The 13,840-nt window shown below is 40.1% G+C and overlaps 1 protein-coding gene across 3 annotated transcripts in view; it reads right to left on the reverse strand.

Annotated features, from left to right (window-relative positions):
* Positions 1 to 13,840, reverse strand: part of LOC119119583 (TOX high mobility group box family member 2-like) — an 81,350-nt gene that overhangs the window by 53,414 nt on the left and 14,096 nt on the right. The window lies entirely within an intron of this gene.

Genomic DNA, 13,840 nt, shown 5'->3' on the forward strand with positions numbered 1-13,840 from the left:
TCTCAAACTGACAAGCAGACACACAAAGCCTGATAAGGCCGCGGCACTCAGCCAAGACCGTGGAGACTAAAGGTGTATGGTGGAGCATTGAGTGAACTCTGCATGATGCTTGTAGCAACAACTGCATTTGAACAACTGGAACATCAGCCAGCGTCTTGTGCAATCGGATTGATCTGCAATTCTCAGGGAAGCAGGTGTGCACCTGCCCTTTGTGTTTGTTAGGCTGCAAAAACTAAACAGAATATGGCAAAACCACACTGTCAAATTAGGTTATTGTGTACATGGTTCTCGGACATTCCTTCAGCGAAATTCACAATGAAATCATTTAACAAATACAAGTTGTGATGATTAACATCTGTATCAGATCTGAATGTATTTCATCTTTGAGCTGTAAATAGCACTGTTGACAAATCCTTGCATGACCAGCAGCCGATGAGCCAAAAGCTAGCCCAAAAAGTAACCACCAAGGATCTCTAACCAAGCCAAATGGCTGATTACAAGTAGACAAAAGGCAGTCTGCGAATAGCTTCAAGCAAGCCTAATGTTTACAATTCCACAAGCAATCCTTCAAAACTTGCTAAACCTGACCACCGTAAACTATTGTTTATCAAAACTAGCTTTCAATTAGCAAAACCCAGCTACAAGCAGACATTACAGACCTAAAACAAGCCTCAGTGTTGACAAAAACTTGCTTTTATCTAACCAAAATTGCAACTACCGAGTACAATCGAAAAACTAGCTGTCCTAGATCACTGGAATTTAAATTGCATGACCAAAAAAGCAACAGCGTTCAAAGCTGACCATTATAAATGGGTGGCACTCAGTGCTGGCGTAAGGCAGATGTACGACATTTCTTTGCCAGTGAGATATCCAACGACAATCTATGAATAACATAAAGCTTTGCTATTCATACACAATGGCATGTTGTTTGCCAGGTAAACACTCCCACACAAAAGAGCGTGCAGACAGGATACAACCATCTACAAACTAGAGACTTACACCACGAGTCTTGGCACTAAAATAACATCGTTAAAAAGAACATGATCAAAAGCAGACAGAGAATTGATGAAGTCACTATGGGTTGAAAACCACAAAGAGGAATTGTTAGTTATTAGAGCTCAGTGAGACAGTCTTTGGAGCGAGTCATTTGTGGGAAGACTTATGCATTTTTAATATCCTTAAACTGAAGAGCCAGAAGAACACAAACGACATGAAATAATAAGAGGCATTTCACCTTAGCACTATCCGAGCATCTCAATTATTTACCACTAATGAATAGCCTCGGGCAATATTCTTCCTAAGTACAATATAGCATCCCAGAGAGGCTGAATTGGCTCGCTGAAATACTAAAATACATTTACTCAATTATGCTCACTGTCCCTAATGCCAAGGAGACAAGCGTGTACATCCCCACCACCCCGCCTCCTTTCCAAAAGGACCATCTGCTCACAGTCAAGCAAGAGACTTCAAGGAAACATGCAGAACCACATTGGTGCTTCATTCAATAAGGAACACTATTTGACAAAAATATTTAGCTAAAAACTTTTCTTTTATGTGAATATCAGTATTTCTGTCCTCCATGTGCTGTCAACATGACCCATATATAATTGACTAATAACATTTATATGACATCATGGAGCAGATTGTTGTTACTTTGTTTTGATAAAGTGTTGAATGATGTAATGCACAAAAGGTGTTGGCTGGAAGTATAAACATGTCGTATTTTATTTCTTACGTATGCTTTGTGTGAAAAATAGTGTTTCTACAAGTTTTCCCTTCTTCATCAGCTATCATGCTATAGTATGCATGTTATATACTGTTCATGTTTACTGCTGTATTGTGACAATGTTGACAGCGTTGGGAAAATATCACAAAAATGCAATCGTTTGTGACTCCATCATTCCCAGCACTATCAGATGTGGCTTTCTAATGATCACTGCCAAGTGTAAAGAACTGCTTGATGACCTTCAGTACATAAACATCATCTCTGTGAATGTTAATAGATGTTACCATCTGTTACTTTCATCCATAGGCAACAACTTGTGCGCATTAATTATGTTTCATTCAGAGCTGTTAGCCTTGCTGATTACTTGTAAAAGCACTAAATACTCATGCAGTCTAAAGTTTAAAAGGAAAAAAGACTGAAAATACTGTATGAAACAGAAAATGGGACTGCCACTTCTTCGTGGCCCAGAAAGACATGATGTCAGGCTGATAACCACATACACATTGCAAAGTGCATTTTTTTCCCCCTCAATACAATACTTAAAAAAAATTCAATGAGATTCTCTCATCCCTACATTGTGGCATATATGAGAAGAAAACTGTTTTACCCAGGCTAAAGTTAGCACACTATATTAACAACTGATTGTCTTTAGACCACATTTATCTTCGAGAACTGTTGAACTGTGTGTACTTTATTTAATTTACTTCCATGTTATGTATATATTTACATCATAGCTTTCCTTGGACCTTAAGTGAGATTACCTCACTATCTAGTGTTTGCTTTCTGTGCATAACACAAAATCCACTCGGAGAAGCAAAGAGCATTGCAGTTAGGGCTGACAAGATTTGGTCATTTTCTATTTGTCAGTTTGGCTGTAACTCGACCAAAATGGAATTACATTGCTGGGATTTTGTTCCTAGACAGCTTGTAAATTACAACCAGGGAATAAAAAATGAAAAAAAAAAAAAAAAGAGGTGAGGGGGTGTAGGAGAGTTTGAAAGAAAAAAAACATACTATTTTCATTTCAACTGCTTTAGAGATTAAGGTTCTAGAAAAAATGCATTAAAATAATCCACCATTTGCATTTTTTATCTGACAAAGGACGCACGCACACACAAACACATGCACTCCAACACACAGAGCCTCCTCCAATCCCACCTCACTTCTTCTCATCCTTCCCCTCCCCCATTCTGGGTCACTGAGCACACACACACACGCACACACACACACACACTCACACAAACTCATATGCATGTCACACACACACTGTCATTAAATACACAACATACACAAACACACGCACACACACACACATCGAGATCAACCTGCTGCCATCTGCTCTATGCGCTCTGTACAATCCTGGCTGAATACATTATTCACTACAATATATCACATCACATTCCCTCAATGTCATACTAGGGAGAAGTGGGCGAGGGGGCAGGGGAGCCGGTTGGGGGGTCGAATGCTTGAGAGCAAAGAGCAAAAGGAGCTATTGTATTGTAGTCAGAGAGAGAAAAAGAGTGATAGAAAAAGGCAGCCCACACCAGTCGCTTTGCTTGCGTTGTCCTACACTGTCCTATTTCCTTCTTGTTTATTCCTTTCATAACATTCCCAGTCTGGATAGTACAGCTAGATCCCAACTCCTAAATAACGTTATAGTAGCCACATAATGTTTAATACTGCTATTATTCTCTGCTGTTTTTCTTCACTTCTTTCAACTCTGTCCCCTGTCAAACCTTGTTCGGTTTGACTGCATTTTCCAATAAATATCTATCACAATCTAAGTAACCACAGAAGGAGGATATCAAACTGTCCTGTTGAACAAATGAAAAACATTCTGGTATAAAAATACATATAGATCCTCCACACTGCCTGACCAAAAAAAAAAGAGTGAGAGTTTTGCATCATCTTGCTCTAGTTATGTCATTTGTTGAAATAAACAAGGTTAGCACAATAAGTGGGAGGAGCCAACTGAGCATATCACAAGAACTGTCAGTGCACCTCTGTAGATTAGCTCAGTGTGCGTTTTGCCACACTTTTTCTGACCCTCCACCGGAAGTTTGCATGAAGTAAGAAGAGAATAATTTACAATGTACTTTTCTCCAGCGTTAGTAAGAGTTTCAGTGTCACAATAGTTGGAGCTCACCAGTAGTCCTGAATGACTAAGAGATGTGTCCCATCTGTTAAGCGATGTTTACTGCTCATTTTTTAATTTGTAGCTTTTTTCTGGCTGTTTTTGTATCATTGCCATTGACTTGATAGGAATTTCAGTTTGTATTTGTGAACTAAATACTTTGATTAAAAGCTTCTCTGACGGGTGTGCATATAAGACCATCTGTCTGGCAACAAGGAACACTGAGTGAACATGTACACGGCTATTTCAGCTCCTCATGCCACGAGTGGCCATATGTTTCAGCGTGACTTGAGGTGAAATGGTGGACTGTGTGTTACACTTTGGCAGATTTAACTTATACGATCACAGTTGGCGGAGACAATTCTGTATATACTTTACACTATAAAAACAACTTCAAGATGTCTTAATACCGTGTCTTTTGCCCAAATCATCCAAGGCACCAAACAAAATACTGTTCCAATAAATCTCAGTTAAACATGACCATTGCATTAAGTAAACAATGTCTGCTTTGTTTGTTTACATTCCCTGCTTCTCTGTACTGTTTCATACACATTTATTTGTGCCAGAGCAGTGGCACAAAACATCTGGCAAGGCCACACTTGACTACCGACTGACCTGCTTTGCATTCACCTACTATTCAGCCCAACACTTGACTCTCTGGAGCTGATGAGTGGCATTTAACCTTGGTGCGGGAAAATCTCAAGCAATCTTTCGAATTTTACAAAATGTAATGTCGGCTAAACCTATAAAAAGGTAATATTCTTAAGTTATGCGCCTGCATTAGTATATGTCACAGTTTGGACAGGTGATAACTGGACTATTAAGAAGCATCTTGCTTGTCCAAACAGATCTTTCAAAAGGAACATGGTGTGAGGAATTCCTCTCTCCCTTACACTCATCATTTTTTCCCACCCTCCACACCTCCTCCATCCTCCACCCAGCTTTTCCCAGATGCTCCTGGCTCTTGTCTGTGTTTGGGCTGCGACTGTGCGGGGTCACCGCCTGCCTTGTTCTCACACGCGGAACACTAAACGTGTACGTGTGTATGTGTGTGCGTGCGTGCGCATGTGTGTGTGTGCACGCATGTGTGTGCGTTCTTGACTGAGCAAGAGACCGCACGCATTGTACAGCAATGGTTGTGTGCGGAGCTTGTATGTGTGTGTATGTGTGCAAACGTGTCAAAAACAAGCGTGGGGATTTCTCCAAATAACAGAACCTTTTCCAGTGTGTGTGCGAGAGTGCGTGCGTGCGTGTGTGTGCGTGTGTGTGTGTGTGTGTATGCGCGCGCGTGTTTCAAGCTCAGTGCCAGGCCTCTTTAATGAGTCTGTCAGGCGCTGTTAGCGACGGCGTGCTCCCCTGGCTCGGCGCACTCCTGCAGACACACTGTGATTAGCCGGGCCAACGGCACACCACCGGGCCAGATTAAACACTCACCATGCCGCCAGGGAGCGAACACACACAAACACGCACGCACACACACACACATGCACACACACTTAGGCACGCACACACAGCTTCGTCACCATTGCGCCTATTAGCGCAGCTCTGATACAGTAACATGTACTTGCCCTCCAGAGCCAGGTGTCAGGCTCGCTAGAACAGAAGACAAAAAAAGGCTGGAATCCAAACGAAACAGCAGCCTGCAGCGCTAGCAGAAGGTGCTAATATTTTGATAATCTGTCCCGATTTATTGAGTCTCCCTCCACTACTAATCTTAGTGCATCAGTTTGACAGGGCAATTCTTAATTCGGCCTTCTAGGGCTTTATTAAAACGACATGATACACTAATTATAGGTTATTAGCCTTTAATGAGTGTCCTCGATGAGTGGGCAGATATGTAATCGAGGGGCAGGCCTAAGGGCATATCGTAATCGATTCCTCGAGAGCCTGATGAGTTTTCCAGTTTGTCCGCCAAAACGTGATATTCCAGATAAACAGAACTGATCACTAACAAAAGGACATCTTTCAGAAACATACAATACGGACTAAAGTATTTTGTACTTTTTGCAACATCTAGAAGTCACAGTCTGAAGAAAATTCTGTCCAGCAATCTAAAAGGGCATTTAAGAGGTCAGACCAGTGATGCTGAACCTCAGACAGGATCTGCTGGTTCATGATCGCTGTTCTGGTTTTGCTCAAAGGTGCTTGATAGGCTGGAGTGTAGTGACCAGCACATAACGATAACAGGTATCAGTATGAGGCTTATTTCTCTTATTTCAAGGTACTTGCGAAGGCTCACAATATCAGTGATCAATACCAGACATCCTCTTGTGCCCATTCTACTATCAGAAAGTAAATGGCATGCATGGCTGACCCAACCTTTTTAGTAAGTGAACTGCATCCATGTCAACCCATGTCAATACCCATTAAGATGACATTTGTTTAAGTATATGAATGTTTCTAAGGTTTACACATATTTCACACTGACTGCGAATTGGGTCCACTGCTTATGCCCTGCAGCCGCCATACAGAAGCCACAAGGGAAAGAAAGCAATAGAATCTGCATGTCGATTCACACTAGGTGAGGTGCAGACTGTATGCAGACCATATGCAGAGCTCAGGAAGGTGTCAATTCTTTCCATATGCTAGTTGTGAATTTTCATGAAGCTGAAGAAATTACACGAACCAAAGTGGAAGTTGGGCATATGCATTCGAGGTGGATCCGGTATTTTCCAAAATAAAAATTACAGTAACATTAAACCAACAACAGCGTTAAACAGACCTCAAACTTATGGCGTACTAGCTTGCAGCATGTAGCGATATTAGCCTCTGGTAGCGCTACTGTTGTAATTGTGTCACACAAAATTTTATCAGAACATGTTCCATGTCTGGATGCATTCATTAAAGTTTTTTTTTTTTTAATCAAAAAGATGTTATGTAAAATAATTTTAAATCAAAGAGAAATATTAATATCTTCTGACAAACAAAGTAAAATGTGAATGATTTTCCTGACTAAAACAAGACTAAAATGTTATAGTCTACCAAACCTTGATGAAATAAAAACAAGAAGAGGTTGATTCAATGCACTAAAAACTAACGAGTGCGAGTGAAACTGGACAAAAACTGAGACAAAATTTAAAAATGGCTGATATGCCATAACACAGTTAAGAAAATGGAGAAAAAAGTCCCTACAGCAAAACATTCCGTTGTGGTCGCCTTTACACTCCCCCACTTGTACCGAGTGGCCTGATTTTGCCCCTCCATGTGGCACATCGTGGTTTCCCTTGTCACCACCTCGTTTCCTGCTGTCATTGCGGAGGTACAGTCAAATAGTGCAGTTACCAAATAGGTCTAACTGACACTCTCAGATGTGGTCACAGCTTTTCTAAACCTCTTCATAATCTCTGTTTTTAAGACAAAAAACTTTTAGCTGCTTCACTCACAGTATGGTAATCCATACAATTTTGTATTATGATATTTGCAAGACCCAGAGGATTGGCTTGCGACTCAGCTAAAAGAGGTTCCATACACTTCAGACGTACACTTTCGAAAAAGGACAGATACTGTAGAGATATAAAATATGTTCATCACAATATACTACTTTAATGTCTTCTCACCCTGAACTAAATTTCACCTCCGCTTGTGCCCCATCTTAACACTTGCTTTTTTTCACTGCCTCAAACATGCACAATTGGGAAGAGCACAATGTTGTAACAGTGTTTTGCCTCTGGAGGGCAACTGTATGTTCCATTTCAAATATTCGATCGGGATGTGCATATGCTTACGAAAACCCAACACAATCCAGTTAGGAGTGTGGGCATCCTATCAAAATATAAATGAATAACTTCACCTCTAATCTGCAGCTGTGCCGCATGACCTCTATCTGAGTGACTTTCCTTGCATTTAATGTCATAGAAGATGCATTGTGATTGCTTTTTATCAAGCAGTTTAAAATAGAGGCTGCACGCATATGAAGTGATTCACACAAGCAACTGCTCTAGATCCATATTGAGATCATCCAACGTCACTAACGAGTGAGATTACTCAGGCCTTTGACAATAGTTAGCTAACTTTTGACACAATATACCCCCTAAAAAAGTTCTTAGCTCTCCAAGTACCACCACCATGATATGTGTTCAGTGCAGTTTTATTCCTAAAATGTAGGCGTAATACTTTTTGTAAGCCACTATAACATGATGCACTTTGAACATTACCACATGAATATAGGAAAATAAAAACACTGATAAAATGTATACCTAAATACAAGTTTAAAAACAAACAGCTCATGAAGTTTAAATGCAAATATATTGTAGCAGCTAAGATAAAGTTAAATACAACTGTAGGGTCGTGTTTTTTTCTGTGAAAATCAATGATCAAAGACCTTTGCCCATACAGCACTAACCTTTGACCAGTCAAGAAATAGAGATGCAGGTAAAATTGCCACACCAGAGAAAATTAGCCACTCTTTGTGGCCTTTTGTGTATCACATAGACCAAAATCTGCCAGACACAATTTTAGGACAAGAGTGAAAGCCTTTTGAATCATTCACCATTTATGAAATCATTTTGTGTAACAAATAATCTGTTTAGTGGTTCCAAACATGCTCTCACTTAAAACGTAAAACCATTATTGACGATTGATCAGTTTAAGTGCATGAACCTCAAGTTCATTTCATCGTAATTATGAATGAAATTTGTACTGGCTAATTTCGGCCAGCATCAGTGGATGATGTACAGTTGGCCGCTGTGGGCACTTGGGACTGCCTTCCACCCCAGCTTGTGACAACCCACCCACTCCCCCACCATAACTAAATAACCCAGCTTGTCAAAACACAGGGTTCTGATTAATGTTTCATTTGTGGAATATGAATTATACAGGCAAATTCCACTTATTTTTCTCCATCCCAGGGGGCTGCCATTTTGCCACTTGCTGTCAACTGAAAATGACATCACAGTTGCCAGGTCTCAGGTACCAACCAATCACATCTTACTAATTTTCTGAAGCTGAGCTGTCATTGGTTGTGACCTGAGACCTGGCAACTGTGATGTCATTTTCAGGTGTACCTCTTATTTACATACAACAACAACAACCACATCATGGAGAGAATCACCACTACACCTAAATCACAGCAATGAGTTGCAATGTCTTTTGCATGAAATTATGTAAATTGATTTCAATTTGGTTAGATGAAGATGTTAAATTGATTGGTTGTGTAAATATGAGCAGTTGTACGTATAGTATGTCTATGTCTAGAACTGCATGAAAATGACAATGTGCATGTTTTTACGCCAAGTGCAGACCAATCTGTGTCACCAATTTAGGAGGTGCATCAGGAACGAGGCTGCTTCGTGTGTCGGCGCACACAGGTGAGCGTAGCACGGCCCCAAACAAGCTAGACCAGACTTGTGCTGGCACAAAAATTAAGTTATGCCCATTTTGCGCTTAGCGCACAGACGCCAGTCTACCAAAATAGGGCTCTGTGTGTCAATACATCGCTTGCAGCCAATCAGAGCATTTGCTGAGCAAATACTCCCAGGCTACTTCTTTGGGTAACACATGTGACCGATCCATGATCTCCTATAGAAGCATTTTTGCAAAGAGATGATTATAGTTAATAGAATTACAAGTGTTCCACTGTCTGAAATATGGGAACTTATTATAAGGTCTCACTGCAGGCCAAACAGCGAATTGGGCTTTTGTAGTCTTAAGCGGACAAAATCCTTTCCAGATGTTTAGAAGTGGATAAAATTCTTCCTCCAAAAGACAAATATACATTGAGATTTGAAACGATAAACAATGACATGCCACGAGACTGCTTGAAGTTCGCTGTCCTCTTTAAACTGCAGCTTGCCGCCAGTGTGACATACAGTGCCTCTTTTGTTCTGCCACTCATTGCTTAGGTTACTGTAGTGCGCTAATGCACATAGATCGATAGCATACTTTCCATTTTAGCACATTCAGCCGATGGTCGAACACCGGGTTAGAATTGATCCTGTCTTGTCGACACAAAAATGTGTTATTTCTTTCTTTCTTTGGAAAATAAACAATCTCAACCTGGCTAGAATTCATTTGCAGCCTGACATTGCCATCTCTACCTTACATGAGGCAGTGCTGCTAAAAGGTAAGGGGGCAGTAGCAAATGCTGCAGATGTATGTGCAACAAAACATCAGTTGAAACAGATGAGCTTGTTTAAGTACACGTATTTTCAGCAGCTTTCCCTTTCCAAGTTGAAACATCACCCAAGCATAGATAACAGAAACAGAGAGTCATAGATGGGTTATCAAACATCTAGTTAGGCCACCAAGCAGAGCCAAAGGCAAAATAAACCTAAAGACAGCAAATTTATCAATCTACACTTCTAACAAGGACGATGTTGCAGAGTCTCAATTGACTGAAACACACAGGATAGGAACTGGTGGAACTCACTCAAACAATCCATTGTAAGACAGAATGCAAGCAATGTGACTTTGTGAGAGATCCGGATTGTGTGAAATGTGTGTGTGTGTGTGTGTGTGTGTGTGTGTGTGTGTGTGTGTGTGTGTGTGTGTGTGTGTGTGTGTGTGTGTGTGTGTGTGTGTGTGTGTGTGTGTGTGTGTGCGTGCGCGTCTGTGCGTGCGTAGGCAGAATCCCTTCCTCAGAGCACAGCACAAAGTATGGAAACAGGCACAGCAGCATGTCAGTAGACCCAAGTCAATTCATTCTATTTTTTTCTATCTCTAAACTGCTGTTTTAGCAAAGATGTTTGATAAGAATGAAGCACCGCAAAATTAGTCTCCTGGCTTATAATAACGTCGTTTTGGTTCAGTTTACCTATTTGTCAGAAAGCATGTGTAGAAAACTCAAGGGTAGGCATTCTCTTTTCAGATGATAGCTGTAGAGTTTATATCTATCTGCTGTCCCTAAAGGCATAAAGCATTCTATTGACTATAATTTTCAAACCAAATCATGTATAAATATCAGCTGTCCAAATATAGTCATACCCAATTACGCTCCAGAAAAGAAAAAAATACAATAAAAAAACAATTGTAATGCTTCATGAAAACACATATAATAATGTAATATGATAATATGAGAAGCAAAATATGGATCCAAAAGCAGACAGGACACAGAAGTGTCAAAGTAGGAGACTTTATATACGTACAGTACAAAAATACAAACCAAAACCACCTAACATGCAGTGAACGAAACAATCAAAGTGACAGCAACCTGGCTGATCATGGCAGTGGTAGAGTTTGACACCCCTGCATTAGACGTTTTAAACAATGTGGTGTCATTTGGGGGGCGTGGCTTGACTAGAGGCAAAAAGGTTCCAGCACGCTCACTTGATAACGCAGATTAGCACATTTCAACAGAGTAGGAATCAACGCGAAAAATGGTCATTTGGGTGAATATGTGAATGAGCTCACTTTTGACAAAATGTTAAAATATTACAACTTGAGTGACGAGGGTTGTCGTGCGGTTACAGGTGTTCCCAATTCAACGACAGGGACAGAAGACAAGGCTGTACCGGGCCCCTGGATGGATGGATGGATGGATGGATGGATGGATGGATGGATGGATGGATGGATGGATGGATGGATGGATGGATGGATGGATGGATGGATGGATGGATGGATGGATGGATGGATGGATGGATGGATGGATGGATGGACGGACGGATGGATGGACATACAAAGACTGAATGCAAACCTTGCTTTAAAAAATCAACTTTCCACAGTAGTCAGTGGCAAATTTATTTTTTTAATCCAAGGTTCTCCATTTGTTTTGTGAAATTTATGACAAATTGACATGAATAAGGCTGCACTTGTTAATGAAGTCAATGACAAACTGTGTATAACATCATGCGTTGAAATTACATTGTCTGAAGTGCCAACATAAAATCAGTTGACAGAGAGCCAGTAAAGCTCTACAGACACTTCAAATGAATGTTTATACAGTTGGTAAGTTACCTAACACCCACGTGACCCGCATAGACTGTTTCATAATGGTGTCTGTTGCATAAAATAAAACTGGCATCTTTTTTGCGATTCAGAAATGAGAGCCATTATTACTATGTTATGTATTATTATTATATTATGCAAGAGATTGTCTTTTTGCAAAGCTCTGAGCCCAAACAATACAGTAGGCAGCACTAAGACCTAGATAAAACACCTTGTGTGGTAACAATATAACGGTTCGTTTTGGTTCGATGAACCAAGCAATCAGCTTGTGAAGAGAAGAGAGAAGCACTAATCTCATTACCTTCGCTTGTGGTCATGAGAGAATACTTATTTCTCCGTAGCAATGTCTGGAGGGTGATGACAAAAAATAAATAAATGAATAAAGGCAAGCCTCAGTCACACATCTCTCTAATTCGTTTTTCATGTAATTAAATCAGTGATATGTTGGAAAAACATGTAAACTCTGTTAGCTACTCTGGGCCATTTGCATTTTTAATCAAACCAGATTAATTCTAATAGGCAAGCTAGGCTAAGGGGATGATAGAGCAGGCCTATTGTGTGTCTGTCACACTCATTTAATTCTGTCATTATGTCCCATATCCTATTATGATAATTGGCTTTTTATTCTTAATCAACAACCAGCACAGGCGATTCAGTTATAATCTCTGACTGGTGCGCTGTTCACCTTAAACATGTACAAAGTTTACCATCTTTAAAAACCAGGAACAGAGAACCCAGTGCAATGCATTGCAGTAGCTCATCCAACAAGCAAGTAAATGAGACAACAGTCGATCAAAATCCGATAATGGACTGCAGCCTCCAAAAGAGCCTAAAAACAATACAAGGCAACATTACCATATCAAATTCATCATTTGTAATAACATTGGATTTGTTTTTTGCTTTCTTATGTTCACTCTGGCAGCAAGAAGTCATATGTTAGTGCAATTGCCATTTAACCCACAAGTGAGTGTTGACTTTAGTTTGCTACACTGTTGTTGTTGTTTAACTAACTTTAAATGGTTTGGTAGCTTCTTTTTCTCTCGGATTTTGCTGCTGTCTGAAGTTGGAAAGTGCCAATCAGATCTGCGTAAAGTCTAGCTCTGACAGTGTCGCTCATAACAGGGCAAACGGCAGATTATTTTTATATATACCTTGTAGTGGCTCTCATTGGATTGTGGAAGTGTATATACAATGCAATACATATGACTCTATAGGATGTGTAATGTAATAATCATGCAAATAAAGGTATAACTTAGAAAGTCGATGAAAATTATACCTACTGTGTGTACAAACAACGTCATGCTTCTTCATTTGAAAGGACTTAAATACACAATTAAGTAATGTTTTTTTTTAATGTTGTCACTTTGGCTCATTGCTACAATGTGAATGTGTTTATGTCAGCTCTCCCTCTGTTAGAAACTAAAGTGATCATAGTGAAATGTGGTCATTCAATCGCTCAGAATGTACTTTAAACAAAGTCAGGAAAGTGGTGGGGGCAGAGTGGGGGGGGAATTCTGATGTTGTTTCAATAGAGGCCAGGCTGATGCTGTTGCCAGTCAGACATTCAATGTGTGCGCATTCTTACAAGCTTCACTTGTGACAAATGGCATCTCAGCCTTATTGCTGCTTTTGGCTAGAATGAGTGTGGAGTATATCTCACAGTGTGCACAGATTGAGTCAGACAAGTGCAACTAGAAATATACTAATTTTCTCACTGTGGCCACCACTTTGCCTAAATCCACGTGCATTAGTGTCCTTATGAGGAGACACTTTTACGAGAAGAGGTTTTTAGAGCGATTATTGCGCTCCCAAAGGACAGATGCTAAAAGCAAAGTAGGTAAGGCCTCTCCAAACAGTTCAGTGATGAGTGTTCTGCTTTATCAAACACAGAAAGCCAAGTTCTTAACCCGCATTTACGATTTCATAACCCTAAAGCAATATGACTTTTTTACAGAACAAGAAGTTCATTGCACACAGCACAGTCGCACCAAATGAAAGGTATGTTATATATTTTACACAGTTCCTGCAGAGGGTGCTATATTCTTCCTTTCTAATATACATTTTCTATTTAATACAGGGCACTAATTAACATGCTAAAT

The sequence above is a fragment of the Syngnathus acus genome, chromosome 2 (assembly GCF_901709675.1).
Source record: "Syngnathus acus chromosome 2, fSynAcu1.2, whole genome shotgun sequence".
Lineage (NCBI taxonomy): Eukaryota > Metazoa > Chordata > Actinopteri > Syngnathiformes > Syngnathidae > Syngnathus > Syngnathus acus.